The following is a 22,018-nucleotide window of genomic DNA, read 5'->3' as shown; positions in this document are numbered from 1 at the left end:
AAGCATGAATTCGTGTTCATAAAAACGAGGAAATTGTGAAGTAAAACGCTTAAAAACAACAGCACCGACCACGAAATATTACCATTACATATGGTCTAAATTGTTTACTGTAATACAATTCAGGTAAAATTAATTATTATTATTATAAATAGGTATACTGTAAGGATCTGTAAGTCTTAAAATGTCAACTTACAGTAATAAATAAGTAACGTTAGCCTATAAGTTTAGTTTTCCTCTCAGTGTTGTGTTCTGCCATTTGAATAACATCAAAAGTAAAAATTATACAGATAACAGATATTTTTGCAGAAATAAGATCTTGTTAGAATTAATTAATGTTGTATTTTTATTTTTATTTTGTATGTGCTTTGTATAATGTAAATGATAGCTGAAGTATATAGACCACTTGTGTGTGTGTGTGTGTGTGTGTGAGAGTGAGTGTGAATGTGTGTGTGAGAGAGAGAGAGAGAGAGTGTGTGTGTGTGTGTGTGTGAGTGAATGAGTGTTTGTGAGTCAGTGTGTGTGTGTGTGTGTTTGTGAATGTGCTTGTGAGTCAGTGTCTGAATGCGTGTCTGGGTGCGTGTGTGTGTGTTTGTGAGTGTGCGTGTGTGTGAGTGAGTGTGTCTGTGTGCGTGTGTGTGTGTGTGAGTGTGTGTGTGTGTGTGTGTGAGAGTGAGTGAGTGTGTCTATGTGTGTGTGTGTGTGTGTGTGACTTGAGCTAGGATAAATAAACAGGAAGTGATCGTAACACAGACAGCAATGCACGATATAATCCTCAGTGATTTAGTTATTTGCGTTACCCAAAAGGCCCGTGTTAAGGATCATCACTCATGCCACATCATCACTCTAATTATGATGAACAGGGTGTCGTCTGTCATATTGTCGATTAATGATGTATGAGCTCTTGCTTCAGTCTGTTCTGATTGGCTGAGACTGACTGGGATTAAAAAGACTATTGCTGTTAGAATTGATGAAGAACTCTTAATAAAGCGGATAAAGCCTGTTTAGTGTGTGTTGAGAAGCAGCGAGTGTGTGTGACTGTAGCAGCAGTGCTGACCTTGAATCATTATTTGTTTTGCCAGTCATAATTTATTTGTGACAAGTGCTCTATGGCCTCATCTATTCTCATCTAAGCAATCTGAGACAGTTTCTGTCCCCCGTGTAGCAGATACACACTGTGGTTTCTTTCATATTTTGTTTCTTTTATAACCCAGCTTGACTTCAGTACGTCCAATTTATATCACTATTGTGAAAACAATGACAAGCAATGTTTCATTTTGACATAATTTGGTGGTGTTATACAGCACCTGTATCTCTGAGAGCTCCAGCTCAGCGAGGGAGAGTGTGTGTCTGTCAGTTAGCCTGATCTAACATGTCTGTCATTAGATCAGCTCAGAGTGAAGCCATTAGCGCGACGCGTGCTTGAAACTCTACATTAGCGCTGCCGTTGGTCTACGCTGGTCCAGTTTGAGCTCCTGATAAACGGTGATCAGCTGCTGGGGGTCGGGGAGCTTTTGTAAAGCTGTCAGCACTTCTTCTTCTTTCTTCTTCTTTCTTCTTCTTTCTTCTTCTTTCTTCTTCTTTCTTCTTCTTCTCCTCGGAGCTGAGGATGGATTCAGCAACAGAAGCTCCTGTACAGCGGAAAATACAGAACGGGAGCAATTCATGAATAAGGGATAAGCTGATACGCTTTACTTCGAGGATAGGACTGTGCAACATGGCTAAAAGTTATTTATTTCAACATTTTCAGCCAAAAAACAACAGCATTTTATATATATATATATATATATATATAAATATAATATATATATATAATACCCATAATATGCATATATATATATATATATATATATATATATATATATATTATATATATATATATATGCATATTATGGAAGCTTGTTTCCGCCACAGAATATAAGTTAATTGGGACTTCTAATCTCACAATTGTGACTTTATTTCTCAGAATTGCGAGGTATAAACTCACAATTGCGTGTTATAAAGTCAGAATTGTGAGTTTATATCTATATTTAAATGTAAACTCACAATTGTGAGATAAAAAGTCGCAATTATCTTTTAAAATGTTTTATTCTGTGACGGAAACAAGCTTCCATAATATATATATATATATATATATATATACTATGTACTACTGTACACCCAAAGCGCTTTACAATCATATCAGGGTTTATAAAATTATATTGTGTATATGTGCATATATATAATTTTGTATTTTTTTTATATGCATATATATAGTTTTTCACACACACACACACACACACTATATTTGTGCGCGTGTGAAAATTATATATATGCATACATAAAAAAATTGTCTTTTGACAATACATATTTGAGAAAATAGTTGTCTATAAAAAATAGTTTAAGCAGTTTTATATGTTAACATGGTACTTTACAATAAGGTTTAATTTGTTAACAACATTAGCTAAAATTCAATAAGAATGAACAAAACTTATACAGCATTTATTAATATTAGTTCATGTTAATTTCAACATTTACTAATACATTTTCAAAATCAAAAGTTGAATTTGTTAATATTAGTTCCAGTTCAACATGTTACATTTTTTTGTTAAAATTGAATTTAGTTACAATAAAATCTAGTCACTTGTTTAGTCAGTCAAATAGCTCAGGACTGTAATCTGACACTTTTTACTAGAGGTGAAAACACTTGTTGGTGCCGTTTAGGCCATCGTGACCTTTGCCCTTTGGTCGGCTAAAAAATGACCCATTAAAGTGATCCATATTGAAGCTTCAAGGACAGTGTAATTGTTGTGTCATTTATTTGAGACACTTGATGAATAACCTTCTTGTCCACCTTCTCTGATAATGACCTGCGGTGTCCAGGGATTTGTAACCTGGTTTAAGTTTAGTAGCTGGAGTGTTTTATCATGCGCACAGAGGGAAAAAACCCACATTAGCGAATGGCCGCCCACTAATCTGGGCTTTGAATGAAGCCTCGAGGGACGAGGACCGGCTGTAAAGCCCCTGTTCATTGATTAGTTCGTTCCAGTGCTTTCCTGAACTCAGAGATCTGGATCCAAACAGCCGAGTTCTGCAGAAACTGAGCGAATCTCAGGAAAACTGTCATATTTGACCTCAAAATGCCTTTAAATCAGTAGTTGAGATATATATATACTAGGGGTGTGACGAGACGCTTACTCCACGAGACGAGACGAGACACGAGATTGGGTTCACGAGAACGAGACAAGACGAGATTTTTACACAATTTTTAAGAAATCCTCAATGATGAAATATATGAATGGAAAATAGTCTTTTATTCAACTGAAAATCACAAAATGCAAAACAATTTATGTGCATTTTGAAATCAACTTGTAATGAATGTTATTTTACTTCTATTTTAATGAATTCTATGCAGTAAAGGACATGCAAACACTGCAAAATGTTTTGCTATAAACTCTACTTCTCCCTGTACGATTTCACATGAGAAATCTAACTCCTTTCCACAAATCGAACATAAAAAAATAAAACAGTATAAATAAAATAAATATAAATAACTGAAATAACACTTTAAATGCAAAGTGTGTATCCATAATCAAAGTACTGCTCTCTCAAAACTACAAGTTCAAACAGAAACAATTTTTTTCTTCAAGCATGAAAAAGAGATAAATTAACTAAGATAAGCCTAAGATATGGTCATGTTCTTTTTCAAGAATATAAGCATGTCGACGATTTCTGGCAGCAGTTGAGACCTTTGGGCAGGGCTGCACGATATGAGGAAAAGCTGCGATGTGGGATAACATTGTTTAATATTGCGATGTCGATATGACTTTAAGCTATAGGCCCTACTGTTCCCATGTCTTAGTGCTTTAATAGGTTCTTTGCGTGATAGGTCAAATGTTTATTACCTGCCTGGTTCAAATTACACTATTTTAGCGCGATTTTGGCACGATCCGTTTCGTGGAGACTCGTAAAGGACAACGGGCGTCGGGACGCAAGATTCGATCGTTTCATTTCGTATAGTGTGTCATAGTGGGCGACAACGAGTCTGTGATGCTTCACGACATCACGACAGAAAGACTAGCATGTTTAATTTTAACGGTCCTCCACGACGGGTTGAGTGTGAGCGAGAGTGAGTGAGAGTGCGGTTACAGTGAGTGTGCGTGTGTGCGCGCGCGAGTGAGCTGTGTGTGTGTGCGCGTGAGTGAGCGAGGGACAGTGAGTGTGTGTGTGTGTGATTGGCCCGGCACACAAATGATTTAAAAGTGGCAGGGGCATCTTCAATACAAATTTCACCCTCACGCTCCATCACGCTGACATCACAACAACTCACGAGACAAAGTTTTTTTTTTTTTTTTTTTTTTTTACTCACGAGACAAAGTTTCACCTCGACGAGAAATCTCGTCGCGTTTTAATCTCGCGAGATCTCGTAACACGAGATCTCGTCACACCCCTAATATATACTCAATATATGTCAGGATATATAGATGATAAAACCTCTGGGGCCGGAGTTAGTAATTTTTTTTTCCTTTTAGACTGTTCAGACTGTTAACGTTGCACTGCAAACAAGCAGAGACACTCCAAACGGTTTGGCACTTCATTCTCAATAGAGGTGGGCGGGGTTATGAGGTTTGACTGACAGTTTGAGGAGCCAATGGAGTTACAAGGTTTAGTCACAAGCTCTTTTTAATGCTTTTCATTGGTTAAAAATTTGCAAAACCCACAGACATATGTAAAAAGGATGACTAATGGTTTCTGCCCGACAGTGACAATACACACACACACACACAATATCACATTTCCATTATTTTCACTCTAAAAATAAACATTCTGATCATTGCTCCCACTTTAAAATGTTCTAAAATCTTGTTAAAACTAAATCTAGTTTCAATAAAATCTAGTCACTTGACCTGTTTAGTCAGTCAGATAGTTCAGATCTCTAAACTGACGCTTTACAAGCAGTGAAATTCACTACTGCAAATAAAATAAATATTTAAAATGTAAGGATACACAGTAACAGTTTACATTAGTTAACATTAGTTAATGTATTAACTGATTAACAATGAGCAATACATTTGTTATAGTATTTATTATCTTTGCTAACACTAGTTCATTTGAATTTAATAGTGAATGTTGAAATTAACTTATAAGATTAACAAGTATTTTTCATTGTTAGTTCATGATAACTAATATAGTAAACTAATGCAACCTTATTGCAAAGATATATAATGGTAATATTAGCTGAGTTTATTTTAATTTATTCAGAATTTTAGGATAATGAGTATTACAGTAATGGAAATTTGGATTAAATGTGCTTAATTGTCAACCTTCATTTCTTAATGCAAAATCTGATTTCTTATTTCCTGGTTTTGGGGTGAAATATGACCCAGACGGATCTCAAACACGCCCATCAAAACGACCCTTGAGCCACTGGTTTAAACCGTCCTTGAACCCAGCGTTTCTTCGCGGTGAACTCAAGGAAAAAGGTTCACGCTGCTCTTTGCCATGCAAGATTTGTAGCTTTGCTCCAGATAAATCACCGTTACAAGGTTGCAAAGGTTATGTTGTAATTCGGGGTGTTTCTGTCCGCCCGGTGTCTTCGGTGTGATGTCTTACTGTGTGTGTTTAATGGGCTCTTCCTCTGCTGTCTGTGGAGAACATGCATCGGCCATTAACGTAATGCACACACTGCTTAATGCGAACATCTGTGCTATTGGAACTTAAATGATGTGTGATTCATGTTTCATATTGCGAGAACTCGACTGTGGTTTAATGTGTATAGTCATGCAGTGGGCGACAGGACTGATTTCATAATGAAGACTATTTGTGGGCCAGTTTCACTGAATCTGTCGTGATGATGCAAAACCATTAAGAATTTTTGGTAACACTTCAGTATGGGGAACACATATTTACTATTAACTTCAACTTTTACCTCAATAAACTCCTAATGACTGCTTATTAATAGTTTATAAGGTGTGACGTTTAGTTATTGGGTAGGATTAAGGGATGCATACAGTGAATACAGTCTAATAATGAAGATTAATGGATACAGTCATTCATTAATACATGCTTTATAAGTTCTAATAAACAGTCAATATCCTAGTAATATGAATGCTGATAAGCAACTAGTTAATCGTGAGACTTGAACCCTAAAATAAAGTGTTACAGATTTTTCTTGTGACATTATTTTCACGACAGTTCTCATTGCTGTAATGCAAGAATATCAATTAAAAAATCTAATTCTCTTTACTGTGATGCAGAAAAATAATGGTACTTAATGGTCCCACTTAAATTGTGGGAGTAATAATTTCTTTTTTTATTTTGGTATTGACTGTATATAAAAAAATATATCAAAGAATCTTTGAGAAGCGGCGTTAAGAATGAGCATTACAGAAAATTACAGTGTTTAGACACAGAAATGTGCGTAATTGCGATGAAAATAGTGTCAAAAAATCGAATAAAAAAGAAACATTCCTCATTTAAATAATTAATGCGCAGAATAAAGGGGTTAGTTATAGTTAGGGGTTAGTCCTGGTTGAGTTAGTTAGTAGTGTGTTAAACTGGCGGTTATGGAAAGGGGCGGGACATTTCCCCAAACACACTCGAAGCGCTCGACCAATCACAACACGCTGCTCCAGCCGACCAATCAGAGCACAGTGTGCTTTTCAGAAGGAGGGGCTTCATAGAGACAGGAAGTAAACAGAGTGTTACTGACAGACTGGGAAGAGAGGAGCCGCAACAATGGAGAATATGAGGAAAATAATCAACATTCAAGCAGGAAAACCTGTTCTAGTAGAGCCAAAAGGGCATAATACGACTCTTTAATGCAAAATATAATATTTTTGTGTTGAAAGGTGAGCTGGACTTGTCTTCACTGTGTACATGAATGTATAGGACTTACTTTCACAGCTTGTACATGCTGGCAGTCCTTTTTCTTGGAAGCATCTGATTGTCACACCTGTGTCATTTAAAATACCCAGAAAACATTTTTAAATGGCTGTATCATCATCATCATCATCCTCATCATCAGAGACACAAAGTTTACAGAATGGAGATTTTCTGGCGTTTTGGAAGAACCCTTTATGCACTGAACTGGTTTCGGATGCTCTTTTGTGTTGAGCTATTATTGGCAAACAGTTCAGATGCATTCAGAATCACACACACACACACATTGATTCTGGCAAGCGTCGGGCGCTTTGTTGGCCGATGCTCAAAGGAAAACACAACCATCATACTTTTACTTCTGTCACAATCCGATAGCATGTTACTGCTTTCCTATTTTAAACGAAGCTTGAGGGCTTTAGCCTGGCAGACACTGATACCACAGTCCTAAACTTTGACAAAAATAGTGCAGTGATGTATGTACGCGTGTTTGCATTCGTTCGCGTGTGGCGGACGGTCTGTGGGCAAGAGAAACAAGCAATTAGGAAGAGTCTGTTTGCACAGTGTTCATTCATACCGAGTCATTAAAAGCAGGAGCATTCATTTAGTGTGTTTTCAAAGCTCTCTTTGTTTAGTAATTGTTCTTAGAAACCCATGCGAGTCAGACAGGTGAAGGGACGGAGGACGCAGGTCCAGTTCATTTCGTTCCTCAACCAGTGAGAATATTTGCAGTGCTGTTCGGTTTCTTGTTCACGGGAAGCAGAAAGTGACATGGTGTTGAAGACAAAGCTCAAATAAGATTAATCTAAGTGGGTCACGGCAGTCCGACGCTCTCCCTGTGCAGAAACCGGACTCGGGAAACCAGAAAATCAATGCAAAAATGATTAAACTGATCAAGATTGTGCCATTTCAGGATGAAGCTACGGAAAAGTGGGATTGATGGTCAGGACGGGTTTTATTACATGTGTACGAGCTCTGGCCTGCTTGCTTTGGTGGAACGGTAAGAATATCCTCGTGTTAATATAATTCCGTTTGACTGATAATGTGATTTTTTTAGTCAGTAAATGACAAATAAACTTGGTAAATTGTCTCACACGACGAGCCACACTTTTCTTCAGCCTCCAGAGCCAGAGGGAATCGCACAGGCCATTACAGTGATTCACAGGCCATCATTTAATGAAGACAATAACAAATAGCTTTACAAGTGAGTTGTATTTTTCTTTATCACATTACAGGGAGATAATGCCCTCAGGAAGAGGAGAATAGAGTAGATGCAGCCAAACACACGTGTGGATGCCGAAGTTAAAGATGTTGTTCATCCACAAATGAAACTTCTATCATAGTTTGTTGTTCCTTCCTTCTGTGAAGCAAATAGCAGAATACCTAAAATGTATAAAAGTGCATACATTCAATTATTTGGGGATGTTTCTTAAACAACACTATCTTGCTTAAACTACTTTTATGATCACAGCATTTTCATTTATGAGAGAACTATTCATGTAACCCACAGAACTGTTTTCAACGTTGATAATAATCATAAATAATGTTCATAAATAAACTTATACAGTAGAATAAACTCCAATTAAAACTCCTACATATCATTCTAATATGCTGATTTTGTGCTCAAGAAACATTTCTGATTATTATCAATGTTGAAAACAGTTCATATTTTTGTGGAAACAGTGATACACTATCATTTAAAAGTATGGTATAATTTTTTTTATTCATTAAGAATGCATTAAATTGATCAAAAGTGACAGTAAAGACATTCATAATGTTGCAAAAGATTCTATTTCAAATAAATGCTGTTCTTTTGAACTTTCTATTCATCAAAGAATCCTGAAAAATAAATAACTGTATTCAAAAATATGAACTATTTTCAACATTGATAATAATCATAAATGTTTCCTGAGCATCAAATCATCATATTAGAATGATTTGTGAAGGATCATGTGACACTGAAGACTGGAGTAATGATGCTGAAAATTCAGCTTTGATCACAGGAATAAATTACACTTTACTATATATTCACATAGAAAACAGATATTTTAAACGGTAATAATATTTCACATTTTTACTGTATTTTTGATCAAATAAATGCAGCCTTGGTGAGCAAAAGAAAAAATGTAACCAATTTTAATTCTCAACATAATATTAAGGATGTATGTCTCAGATTGGTGTGATTTACAGAAGTTAAATGGCTTGTGAACACTAGTTTAATATAAAGGACAGACAGCGGTGTGTGAGGGTGGTAAAGGAGAGGTAGACATACAGTAAAACCGTAGAAACGTGCCACACACGGGCCTCAGAGAGAGACAAACAGAAGAGCCGAAAGTGCTGTGACCTCTTTGGAGTGAAATTGAAATGTGTGGCAGTGCAATGAGACACTTAATGAGAATCAGAACGAGTGAGCGGATCTTAAAGGAGAACAGCGTGAAGACAGCAGCGGATGAGACTCAGATACTTGCATTTGGATTAATCAAATGTCACTATTGCACTCTTGATCTTTTTTTTCTTTCTTTCATGTACAGGCATGTAAACACAAAAATAGTGATTAAATCTGCATTGCTCCTCTTTCTAGCTTGCTTCCTAATCTAGTTGTCTAATAAAAATGGCCTTGAATATAATGAATATTGACGAATTGCTTTTGTTCCTCGTCGCTTTGGATAAATTGAGGCCCAAACATGCATAAATAAACAAACAAACAAACAGATAAATAAAAAAATAAATGTAATAATAGGACAATAAAGAAATGACTTGATAAAACATTTTGAATTCCTTTTTTAACTCAATTTAATCCTGAATTAATTTGTGTATTACTTTTTCCCTTCATTTATTATTTGCTGTATTAATTTTTTATTCTTTTTTACTTTTATTTATTTATTTATTTATAATATTTATTTTACACGTGGTAATAAATAAATATAAACAAATGAAGATTTAAATAAATACATATAAAATAAATGTGAAAATAAATAAATTAAAGAATAAATAAATAAATTAAAGTTAAAAAGAATAAAATAAATAAATGTAAAAATAAAAAAAATACAAAAGTAGTAATAAAAAATTTATTCAGAATTAAATTTAATTAAAATAAATGATATTGCTTTTTATCAAGTCATTTGTTTTGCTATTTATTTTCCTATTATTACATTTATTTACTTATCTATATATGTATATATTTATTTATTTTTAATATATGCAGGTTTGTGCCTCCATTGATAAAAGCATTTTGCATTTGCAAGCGTCTGTTAAATGCTAATCACTCTGGATAAAAGCATCTGCCAAATGCATAAATGTTAATAAAATACCTTGTATTCATATTTCATTGCACCAGTGCTAAAAAAGCGACTTGTCCTTAAGAGAAAGAAAGAAATTGCCCAACATGTCGATTTTTTTCCAGCCAAACACATTCGAGTTTACAATCAGGAGCTTCCCAGGAGGACCTGAGTGAAGCCCTGGAGTCAGAATGACAGCTGACACCACAGCGAGTGTCCTTCCTTCCTTAGCAACTGTTAAAAAACATTGGTTTTTAGCTGTCACAGTGTGTTTCTGTGTTCGTCTGCAGTCTAATACTGAGTTAGTGTCGTCAACTGTAGTGGTCTGGGAATGCGTCTCCCGTTCCCCGTAGGTCGAGGTGTGACTGTAAGCTCAGGATGAGTGAGGACAAGCGTTGTCCTACTTTGAAAGTGACAGCTGACCCATGGAAAGCTGACGGTGGGCAGAAAGAACGCCAGTCATGTGGAGATACTACTGGCATAGTAGCAGAGCAAAACCGTGGGTCTGTTTGGAAAACTTTGCACTGATGGTTGGAACCACAATAGCATGTTTTCACTCTCAGTTGAAGAGATAAAAATCAGGGAGTTTATCATCAGTCCACCTGGAAACACTCATCACTTGAGTTTTCACGTTGGTGTCATCAAATCAATTCAAAAGCAATTAATATTCAGTAAAATCACCGATTTACCTGCACTGAAACTAAACTGAGAACAAAACTTGAGCTGAATAATTGTCATTGGTTCACGTTTATCTTTTCATACTTTTATTTTGTAGTTTTCTTAGTCATGTTTCCTGGTTATATCATGTAAGGATGCACCGATATGAAAATTTTGCTAGATACCGATAACCGATAATTCTGTCTACTTGAAAGCCAATAATCGATATATTGGCCGATAAATCTAAATCCGAATTTTTATATAATTTTTGAGAGCCTGATTCCAAAAACAAAAGTCTCACCATTAAAAGTCGTGTCCCAAGCACACAATTAATTTTATGCAGCCTATATGACTGACATTTTCCTTTTTTGAAGCGATTCCAATCATATTTCAAGCAATTCAAAACCATCATGTTGAACAGTGTCTCAGCTGAAGGAAATAACCCATTATTTATTGGTTTTAATATATCGGGTAATATATATTTCTTATCGGGCCGATAACGATAACATTAAAAATGAACATATAATCGGTATCGCGCATCCCTAATATCATGTGACTCCGTAGTCTTGTCAGGTTCTGATTGTTCTGGTTATGTGTCCTGCTTCCTCATTGGTTCATTTTTTGATTGTTCACAGGTGTTTCTTGTTAGTCATTAGTCAGTGTATAAACAACCCTCATGTTTCATTGTTCTTTTGTCTAGCTTTGTTCATATAACTTCTGTTGTGGTGAGTTTACGTTTCTGTTCAAGTTTAGTTCATGGTTCAAGTCTTTGTTTATTGTGTATTTTGTCTACGCTTATGTCAATAAACTGCACATGGGTTCTTCAAACTTGCCATCAGTGGACATACGTTACAATGATAAGATTAATTTGGCAAATTTGACCATTATTGAACTGAACTGAATCAACAGTGAGCTGAAAAATGACACTATTGTCTTTTGTGGAGCTGCATGCTTTACAGATTAAACTGAATTTCATAATTTATGAATTTTAAGACATGTTCTTGTTTATTACTGTGAAGCTGCTTTGAAACTGTATTATAAAGCGCTGTGGAAATAAATGTGACTTGAGGGTTTAGGTCTGTAAAGTTTAACAGAGACTTGTTTGCTGTCAGGATGAGGATTTATGCACTTAATAAGGACACAAGTTTATTCAGTTTATTCTGTTGTGATGTGTTTATGGCATATAATTAGAGCATATTCTGTTGAGTTTCTTATTTGAGAGTGAATCTTGAATTGAATCTGTTGCTTTTGTTCATATATATTCAGATCAGAATTACCAATGTTGAGATTATTCCAGAACTATTACACCTCTAGTCAATATGTCTAGCTAACTAAGGCCCTGTTTACACCTGGTATTAAGATGCGTTTTGGTCGATCAGATCACAAGTGGACGGCGCTAAATACAGGAGTAAACGGGGTGTAAAACGTTTCCACTTTCATAGTCGAAATCGCATTCGACCAGATTGCTTTCGTAGTGTAAACACTCATGTGATCGAATGCATTCGAACAGCCTCAAAAGACGCTTACTGACCGAACACGTGAACATTATGGGAAGAGCGCTATAGTCAGACGGGATTTAAACTTTGTCGGCTGAAGACACAAGTTTGGTTTGAAGATGAAAAACGTACCGAACACAATGTTCTCTCACCATTCCTGATTTCTAACACACACTCCCAGCGTTCGGCATGATCTTACGGCTGTCAGAGCAGAAACTAAAGCTGATGCTCTGCGTATGGTTTCCCGTCGTTTCCGCCCGTGTTCATGTGTAATTTGCGTGAGCTTATTTTGTCCATTAGATCAAAAGATCTGGAAAAACCCGTACATTAACTCGCCCATAGACCCTCCCCTCGAAGAAATCAGGACAGAAGTGGATAAAAGAGACGGTTTAAAACACCAGGTGTAAACGGGAATGTGTCTCCCTCGTCCACTTGAGATCCGATCGACCTAAACGCATCTTAATATCAGGTGTAAACGGGGCCAAACAACAGTCAGGTCATATGCATTGCTAAGAACGTTTTGTCAATGTTCCCATTAAGTTATGAAAACTGAAAACTGATCTCTGAAAGTTCAAAACGCCTATATTTCTTTTTGGTAGATTTGCGGACATCAAGGAAACATTCCATTTAATCATTCTTCAAACAGTTTGGGAATGTTACTTTGGAATGTTCTGAAACGAGTAGCAACATGTATAAAATGAATGTGTTCAACAGAAGAAAAAGGTTTTGCACTAAAGTTTTGAGAACATTACTAAAGACCAGATGTCTTTGAACGAACTTTACTGGAAGGATATTTGTTTATCACTTTGATAGGATCTTGTCATTATGTTAGATCTGAGAACGTTCCCTGTTAATGCCTCGATATACTCACTGCAAAGAACTTTTTCGTTCTTTGCTTTGGGGTAAAAAAGAAGTTTGAAATAAGTGTCCAGTGATATACTGTAGTCCACGCTGCTGAGAACGGCGTTTAGATGAATCTGTAAATATGTGCTGTGTGCTTTCCTCTCAATAACGAAATAAACGCACAACAGAAATGCCAGCGGTGAGAAAACAGCCGTTCAGAAAGCTTCTGATCGTAGAGATGTGGAGATGTTTGCACCAGCTCTGCAATTCAGCATGTTTTTTTTATACAGCACTTTATACAATAGATTTGTTTAAAAGCAAGCAGCTTTACTGTATTAAACATGAAAAAACAGTGTCAGAAAACATCATTTTCTTCTATAAAGCAGCTCTCTAGTGTGTTACTCGCGTTTGATTGTTTACATGTCAAAGAAGGCGGAGCCTCAAAGCCACACCCACCTATTACATCATCACCACGGACCAATGAGAGTTCGAAGGTGTTTACCAGTGTTGGCAAGCTCTTTCGAACTCTGAAAACGATCTTCGTTTTGGCCTGATTTTGTCCGAAATGACGTCACAGCAGTCCGTCTTCACGTATATGAGGGCCTTCAGCTGGGTGTTCATCAAACGCAGCGTCAGAGTTTGTTTGTAAGAAGCCCTAAGTCAAACTCAAGCAGTTTGCAATCACATATAAAGCACTTGGTAATTGATCATGATGCACGACAGCATTCTTTCGAATTACTGATTGTGTCTAATATGACAGGGACTCTACTCTATCCCAAAAAGCTCCTGAATAAGTCCGCAATCAAGCACAGTCGCTCAAAGTGACACGGGTTCATCCCTGAAGATTTCATCCGTTCCTCAAGTAGGATCTGAAACGTCTGTCGGAGATGATGACAGGCTACACCCACACACTCGCTAACAGCCAGCCTTTCAATGCTAATCAGTGTATTAATCACTAATTGCTTCCCCACGCACGCAGACTGCGGTTCCCCTGGAAGGTGAGGGTTTCGGGAGGGGTTGATTGACAGCAGGTTCAGTGGGCCGCTGTAATCACGGGGGAGAACTCGCAGTTAGCATGCTAGCAACACGCTAATGACGCCGCTCAGAAATCAATACGCCCACTGAAATCAGACTCGAGTGACTCCTTCACTCCAGCAGGGATCTCTTAGGAGGAGTTTGTAAAATCTCGAGGATGAGGGGTGAAACCTTATGCTTAATCATGTCCTGAAATTACGTCTGGAAAAAAGTCGTTGGAAGCATCCATTTTCCCACCTGTAGAAACGAAAAACACAATGCATGCGGTTTTTACGACAAATCATCATTACTGTACTGCAGATATCTCAAAATTAATCAGTGGAACTGAACACACAGTATCCTTAGAAAAACAAATGTCAACATTACAATATTGATCGGAAGTAAAACAAAGATTAGTGGAGTGCTTTTACAAGAAAATACCATTTTTCTACTTCACTTTTAGTTCAATGCATTTCATGCATTTTCTTTCTAATTATCTGTGAAATTTTGCAGTTTCCGAGTGAAAATGTTTCTACATTTTTTGCAAGTCGAGAAAAAAATCTTTTTTATTTTATCTTCTAAAAAATGTCAACCATTATTCTTCTACTATATGTATATTGAAGTGAATTGAAAAAAAAAATAAGTTCAATCATATACAGTAGTAAATGTACAAAATATATATATAAATAAACATATTGAAATGCAGTTTTGTTTTTGTATCATTCAGATACTGTTTTGAATTAGATTTAATGATTATATATTCCATTTTAATCGCAGATAAAGTGTTTTTTGTGACATTTTTATATATTTTAAATTTTTTAGTACATTAAACAAAATGAAAATTGGAAATGTTGCTTTAGCAACTATCTCAAAATAAGTTTAAATTATTTTATTTCAGTTCATGTTTATTTTATTTCAATTAACAACATTGTTTTTAGTTTAAGTTATAATAATAACCACCCTTGATTTAAAAGCCATCAAAAAATATACAATACAAATCTAAATCATAATCCTCAAAATGATAAATTAATACATGCACAAATTTACTACAGTATATACTACGCAAAAGTCTTTTTTTAAAGAAAAAACAACATATCAATGTACTTTCTTTAAAGTCCGCTCACACTTAAAAATACAACCACTTTATACATAATATACAGTAATTAGAAAATGATATTGATTAAGTAATATTTTATACATATTCTATACAGGCATGGAAACACAAAAATGCATTATATTAATACTTCATTGCACCATTGCAAAAGAGAAATAAGAGAAAGAATAAAAATAATTTTTTTCCTACTAAAGTCACCAAGTCATTAAAAAAACCCCCAAAAAAACATTGTACAGCTAAAATCATAGATGTGTACAATGATGTTTTTAATATTCCATATTCATATAATGTGGAATTTACACTGTACTGAAATAATACCATGGTAGTACCATAGTAATACTGTGGTATTTTGTATGGACTTCTTAAGACTCATGTGCATCTCTTATGTATTGATGCATATCAGGTTTAGTTGATGAGATCTAAACCTGTTGAGTATTTCCACAAATAACACAAATAAAGTGCGCTAAACACCGCTAGGCTATAGGATAGGAAACCTGATCGCGAACACACGATGCTCGTGCAGAAACACATTACCTGGTTTAGTGTTTCCTCACTAAACAACTATCAGTTTTCATTTAACCTTGATTTGCTCACTTGAGTGTTCGGTGAGAGCTTGATCACAGAGGGTTTCTTGCTGAGAGTTATTCAGGGCAAAGCATGCGATCACGCAATCCACATCTCACACATCCAGAGATTTAAAGAGCCTGGATCAAACACAACACATGCATCAACTCAGTTTAACAATGTGTGCTTCACATGAAGAACAAAGAGCAGAATAATGGGACATTTAATCTGATTAGCAGCGCAAAAAAACACTTGATTAATGAAAACAACAAATATTTCTGAAAAGAACAGTGGTAAACCATTTGAATTATAGGACTGAATATATAACGATTGCATAAAATTATGGTAATGAATACAGTAAAGAAGTTACTATGGGGGACTATATTTTGCATAGTCACGATTTATTTGCGTATAACACAAGCAAATTTTAATGAGTGTTTGGCTATTAAACTTCATTAGACAAAAAAAATTTGATTCAAAAATGCAACTTAATTTTCATGAATCAGTTCGTTTAACTGAATCAGTTTAACTCTGATTCAATGATTCTTTCATTAAAAATTAATTTGCATGACATTTTGCATGTATTAAAATATAAATATGAGTAGGTGCACATTTTTGTTCAATATTGTTACTTTCAGACATTAAATATTGAGATACACTAACAGTCAAACGTTCGATTTGTATAATTTCACAAAAGATTTAAAATTCAAATAAATGCTGTTTCTTAACTTTGTTTCATCTTGTGAAACAAAACGTATCATCAAGTAAAGTAAGTAGAATAAGCATCAAATCATCATATTAGAATGATTTGTGAAGGATCATGTGACACTGAAGACTGGAGTAATGATGCTGAAAATCCAGCTTTGATCACAGGAATAAATTACACTTTACTATATATTCACATAGACAACAGATATTTTAAAGTGTAATAATATTTCAAATTTTTTACTGTATTTTTGATCAATTAGATGCAGCCTTGGTGAGCATAAAAGTATTTTCTTTTTTATAAAACATTAAAATAAATCCCTACCGACCCCAAACCTTTAAACAGTGGAGAATGTATTGAACATCATCAGAGGATCATCAAAATATTAAGATATAATTACTTTAGCTTTATCGCCCAGTCCATAAGTGGTTCCCCTAAATTAAACCCTAACGCTCTTGTGTCTCAACTGCGATTGAGTAACTCGTTGTCATTTATCCATTCGTCTAATTCTAATCTCTGACTCTATCGGCTTCAGCGGTGAACAAGCGTGATCCATCACACAAGAAACAATGAGCGTGACTGTTCACCGATGGCATTTCTCACCGCGGTCACTTACCGTGTTAATTAACAAGAGTCCGAGTCTCTGAGGAACTGAGGAACGGGCGTCTAGATTGAAGCCACTTCACAATCCTTCTGGGATTCAATAATTCATGCATTGTTGATGGTAAAGTTCTGGTCACTTACGGTGGCCTGGTTGATTTCGAGTGACCTTGTTTCTGTGCGGGTTTAATCAGTCTGTCTTCAGTTGAAATCTCGAGGGAACCTCGCTGACAGATCATGATGTTGTGAGAGTCGATTATAATATAAAGAGGAGATGGAAATGAAGGAGGGAAACGTCGCCGTTTAGTTAAAATCACTGTTTTTGCTGGAGAACACCGTTTCTCTGGTTATGTTAGACCCAGACTGGTCTTATTTGAATCTGAAAAGTAAGAATAATTAGCCTTAACTAATGGCTAGTTGTGTGCAACTGACCCCAGATCGACATCATGAAAGTCTGTCATCAGATCAGTGATGCAGAAAGCACTGCGTGACCCAGAGGATTCATACGCCGTATGCATGAATCAGGGCCGCCAGCAGAAGCCGTGACATTCAGAAGATACATACATACAGTGTCTTAATTATTTCAGTAGATGCTCATGGAACATTTCGTAATATATATGCAGATTCTTGCAGTCCAATCTGTTTTTATGGGAGTCGGTCTTCGGTTATCTATTGAGAGATGGTTTATGGAAATGGAAATGGAAATAGCCATGCCTGGACAACAGGCACATCAGTGACCAAACGGATCAAGCCAAAAGTCATAGTATGTTATCTTATAATTACTATAATGTTCGCTCGCAAATAGCATTTTAAAGAATAGTTCATGCAAAAGTTCTGCCATGTTGCACCAGGTTAGAAAGTGTGAACCATGTAAAATATCAACATTAAATTAATAAATATTCTCAAACATAAGCTCAGTCAAATCCATCGCACACACTTCTGTCGTGACCTTTAAATTCATAAACTTTAAATTATACGAATGTAATGAACGAATAGTTCATGCAAAAATGTAAATTCTGCTATGTCGTAACAAACCCAGATTAGAAATGCAACATACATTTCATGGAAAAAATGATCTGATGTGTAGATGATTTCATTTTCAGGAAAACTATTCCTTTAAATGCACTTTATTTTGTATTATTGAGTGCAAACCATGTAAAATATCAACGTTAAATTAATGAATGTTCTCAAACATAAGCTCAGTCGAATGCATCACACACACTTCCGCCTTAAACTCGAATGTAATGAAAAGTAAGTTCATGCAAAAATGAAAATTATTGTTGCACAATTTAAAATGACAAACTACAAGAATCAGGGAAAAAACCTGTAACATAGAAGAATGGAAACCATGATCTGGCGTGTAAATGATTTCATTTTTGGGTGAACTATACCTTTAAATTCATAAACTTTAAATTATATGATCAATAAGTCATGACAACATATGTTTTCACATTGCTTTAACTCATCAAAATAAGTTATATATATATGCAGTTATACAAGATTCAACTCATTTTTAAAATTCATTTTAATGTAATTTGTTGAAATGACTTAAACATCCAAGTTCATTGTACTTCTTATAAATTTAAGGATGCAACTTTTTTTTTATTTTTACAGTGAATATAATAAAAGAATAGTTTATGCAAAAATGAAAATTCGTTTATTTAAATTTAAAGCGTCAAGCTCCAAAAAAAATCTGAAAAAGTGCAACACAAAAAGTATTTTTTGACTGAAGTCTTCCTTTAAATGTAAAATGTCAGCGTTAAATGAATTCAGATTGTGAAACGCAGCGCTTGCACACTCTTCTCTAGGGCATGCGCTTGCTCTTTCTCTCGCCGCTGACATTCTCCTGCTTGTTTGCTTCTGGTCTGCATGAGGGACCTTTTATGATGTCATTTCTGATACGTCCCGCTGGTGGCAGAGACTGTACTGACATTTGACTTTGGCTCTGTAACTTCTCAGTGTCAAGTGTGCAGATAAGAGCCGTGACTTCATCCGGGCCGCTGACACCACAGGCCGGGCCTCGAACCACAGCAAACTCATGACTAAAGCCTGAGGAATTCCCACCGCATCACATATTCCACAGCCTTCAAGAGCCAAGGCAACATGAGCCTTATTTTACTAGACATTTATATACTTTTTATAGCATTCATAAAAAAAATAACTTTCTTTATTTGAATTTTTATTTTAGTAATTTTTTTTTTTTTTTTTTTTAATGTCTATTTCATTTTTTTCTGATTTTTAGTCATTTCAGTTATTCATCTTAAACTAACAAAAATTAAAAATGTTCATAATGTTTACGGGTATATTATAGTTCATTTCAAAAATGATTATATTTGGCGTGTAACTTAATGCATTTGAACACCTTCATACATATATCCAGTGCTGCAGCTGACAACTGTTCAATAAATGTAATTGTAATAATCACACCACACACTGTGTGATGGTAATGTGCGCACACACACGGCTGACACGTCTCATCCTCATTCATTGATGTTCTCTTGTTTGGTTGCGTGTGCATCACGGGGGCGCTCTGGCCTGGAACGGTCGGAGCCGTTAAAACACGCAGACGTGATGTCAGTGACAAGCTGCTCTCCTTCGTCGACATCAGACGTTTGTTTTGGCACTCGCCCCCACAGCGTCCCGAGGTGACCCCAGATCTCTGAGTCTGAGGTGACCCCAGATCTCAGCATCCCGAATCTCAGCGTCCCGAGGTGACCCCGAATTCCATCTCAGATGCAGTGATGCTGTCAAGAAAAATGAGACAAACTCAACATATTCACTGCAAAAGCATTTACTCAATCAGTATCTTTTATTTGTAAAAATATCCATCCACCCACCCACCCATCCATCCATCCGTCCATCCACCCACCCACCCAGCCATCCATCCATTCGACCATCCACCCATCCATCCATCCACCCATCCACCCGTCCATCCACCCATCCACCCGTCCATCCATCCATCCACCCACCCACCCGTCCATCCATCCATCCACCCATCCATCCACCCATCCATCCACCCATCCATCCATCCATCCATCCACCCATCCATCCATCTATCCACCGACCCATCCATCCATCCATCCACCCACCCACCCATCCACCCACCCATCCACCCACCCATCCATCCATTCATCCATCCATCCACCCACCCATCCATCCACCCACCCATCCATCCACCCACCCATCCATCCATCCACCCACCCGTCCATCCATCCATCCATCCACCCACCCACCCGTCCATCCATCCATCCACCCATCCACCCACCCATCCACCCACCCATCCATCCATCCATTCATCCATCCATCCACCCACCCATCCATCCACCCACCCACCCACCCGTCCATCCATCCATCCACCCATCCACCCACCCATCCACCCATCCACCCACCCATCCACCCACCCATCCATCCATTCATCCATCCATCCACCCACCCATCCATCCACCCATCCACCCACCCACCCACCCACCCATCCATCCATCCACCCACCCGTCCATCCATCCACCCACCCGTCCATCCATCCATCCATCCACCCACCCACCCGTCCATCCATCCACCCACCCACCCGTCCATCCATCCATCCACCCACCCACCCGTCCATCCATCCATCCATCCACCCACCCGTCCATCCATCCATCCATCCACCCACCCATCCATCCATCCATCCATCCATCCGACAACTTTTAGACACAGCATTGTCAATTTTGACTCTTTTTTTTCTCTACTTTGCCAATGAAAATGGTTCCAAATAAAGCAGAAAAGTTGCGTCTCCCAGCAACACACCGCTGTGTTTCGTTCTTGAATGATTCACTGTTATTGAGCAAATCGGGCGAGTCAATGATTCAATGACTCATTCATAAAGTCAGGCCTTTTCCCAAATGGCATCATAAACAATCACCCTTCTGAAACCTAAAATTAATGATTCTATACTTATTACGATTTCAACATTTCATATTAATATATTCAAAATGTTATATTTAGAACATTACTGTAATCTCAAAACCATGCATTATTTAGGCAATTGTAATTGCAGTGTAAATGGATTTTGATAAATGGTAAGATGGATTTTGTCGATAACGATTTCATTTAATGGATGATCGACAGGTGAACAGTGTTTAAATGTGTCGGGACAGAAAGTTGAAGGTGTTCTGGTCGGTGAATTTGGTGCAGAGCGGCTCCCGTCACAGATGAAAGACTCTCGCTCAAGCAATTAAAAAAAATACATTTAGGTAATTGGACAGAGCTTTGGCAATGCGACTCTAACGCAGCATTTAGTGAGCAAATGTGTCTGAGCTCAATTATCCTAATTAAATACCTGTATATGAGCTATTTTAAGGCATACGATCATTTCTCATTTTATTTGAATTGCATTCAAATTATATATATATATATATATATATATATATATATATGTGTGTGTGTGTGTGTGTGTGTGTGTGTATATATATATATATGTATATATATATATGTGTATGTATATATATATATATATATATATATATATATATATATATATATATATAAATTAGAGAATGTACAATAATTAAAGAAATTAAAATTCCTGTAATCTATCTAATGCGTCATTAAAATTCAGACAAAGTGAACCTCACCACCTTTCTCTGAATAATGTGTCGATTTGAATATGTGTGTGGGTGCAAATGCTGAGTTTCAGGGCCACAGAACGAGCCTGAGACGTTCGTCTGGTGCTGTTAACGCACAACGCTGCAGGGTTTGCTCTCTCTCTCTCTCTCTCTCAAAGGGAAAATCTCAGTCAGAAATTCTGCTGCGAGGCGAGAAAACAATTCCGGCATGTTGGGTTTTTGTTCGGTTCCACTGGACACAATGTGGGCTCTGCTGCCTTCCGGGCCGAGCGTCTCTGAAATGGTATGGA

General features: G+C 36.7%; 1 protein-coding gene across 1 annotated transcript in view; it reads left to right on the top strand.

The window, feature by feature from the left end:
* Positions 1–22,018, top strand: part of scn5lab (sodium channel, voltage gated, type V-like, alpha b) — a 153,213-nt gene that overhangs the window by 1,175 nt on the left and 130,020 nt on the right. The gene's annotated exons all lie outside the window — the stretch shown is intronic.

The sequence above is a fragment of the Abramis brama genome, assembly GCF_963993115.1.
Source record: "Abramis brama genome assembly, chromosome: 24".
Lineage (NCBI taxonomy): Eukaryota > Metazoa > Chordata > Actinopteri > Cypriniformes > Leuciscidae > Abramis > Abramis brama.
Note: the sequence above shows the minus strand (reverse complement) of the source record. Positions and strands in the feature narration are given on the sequence as shown.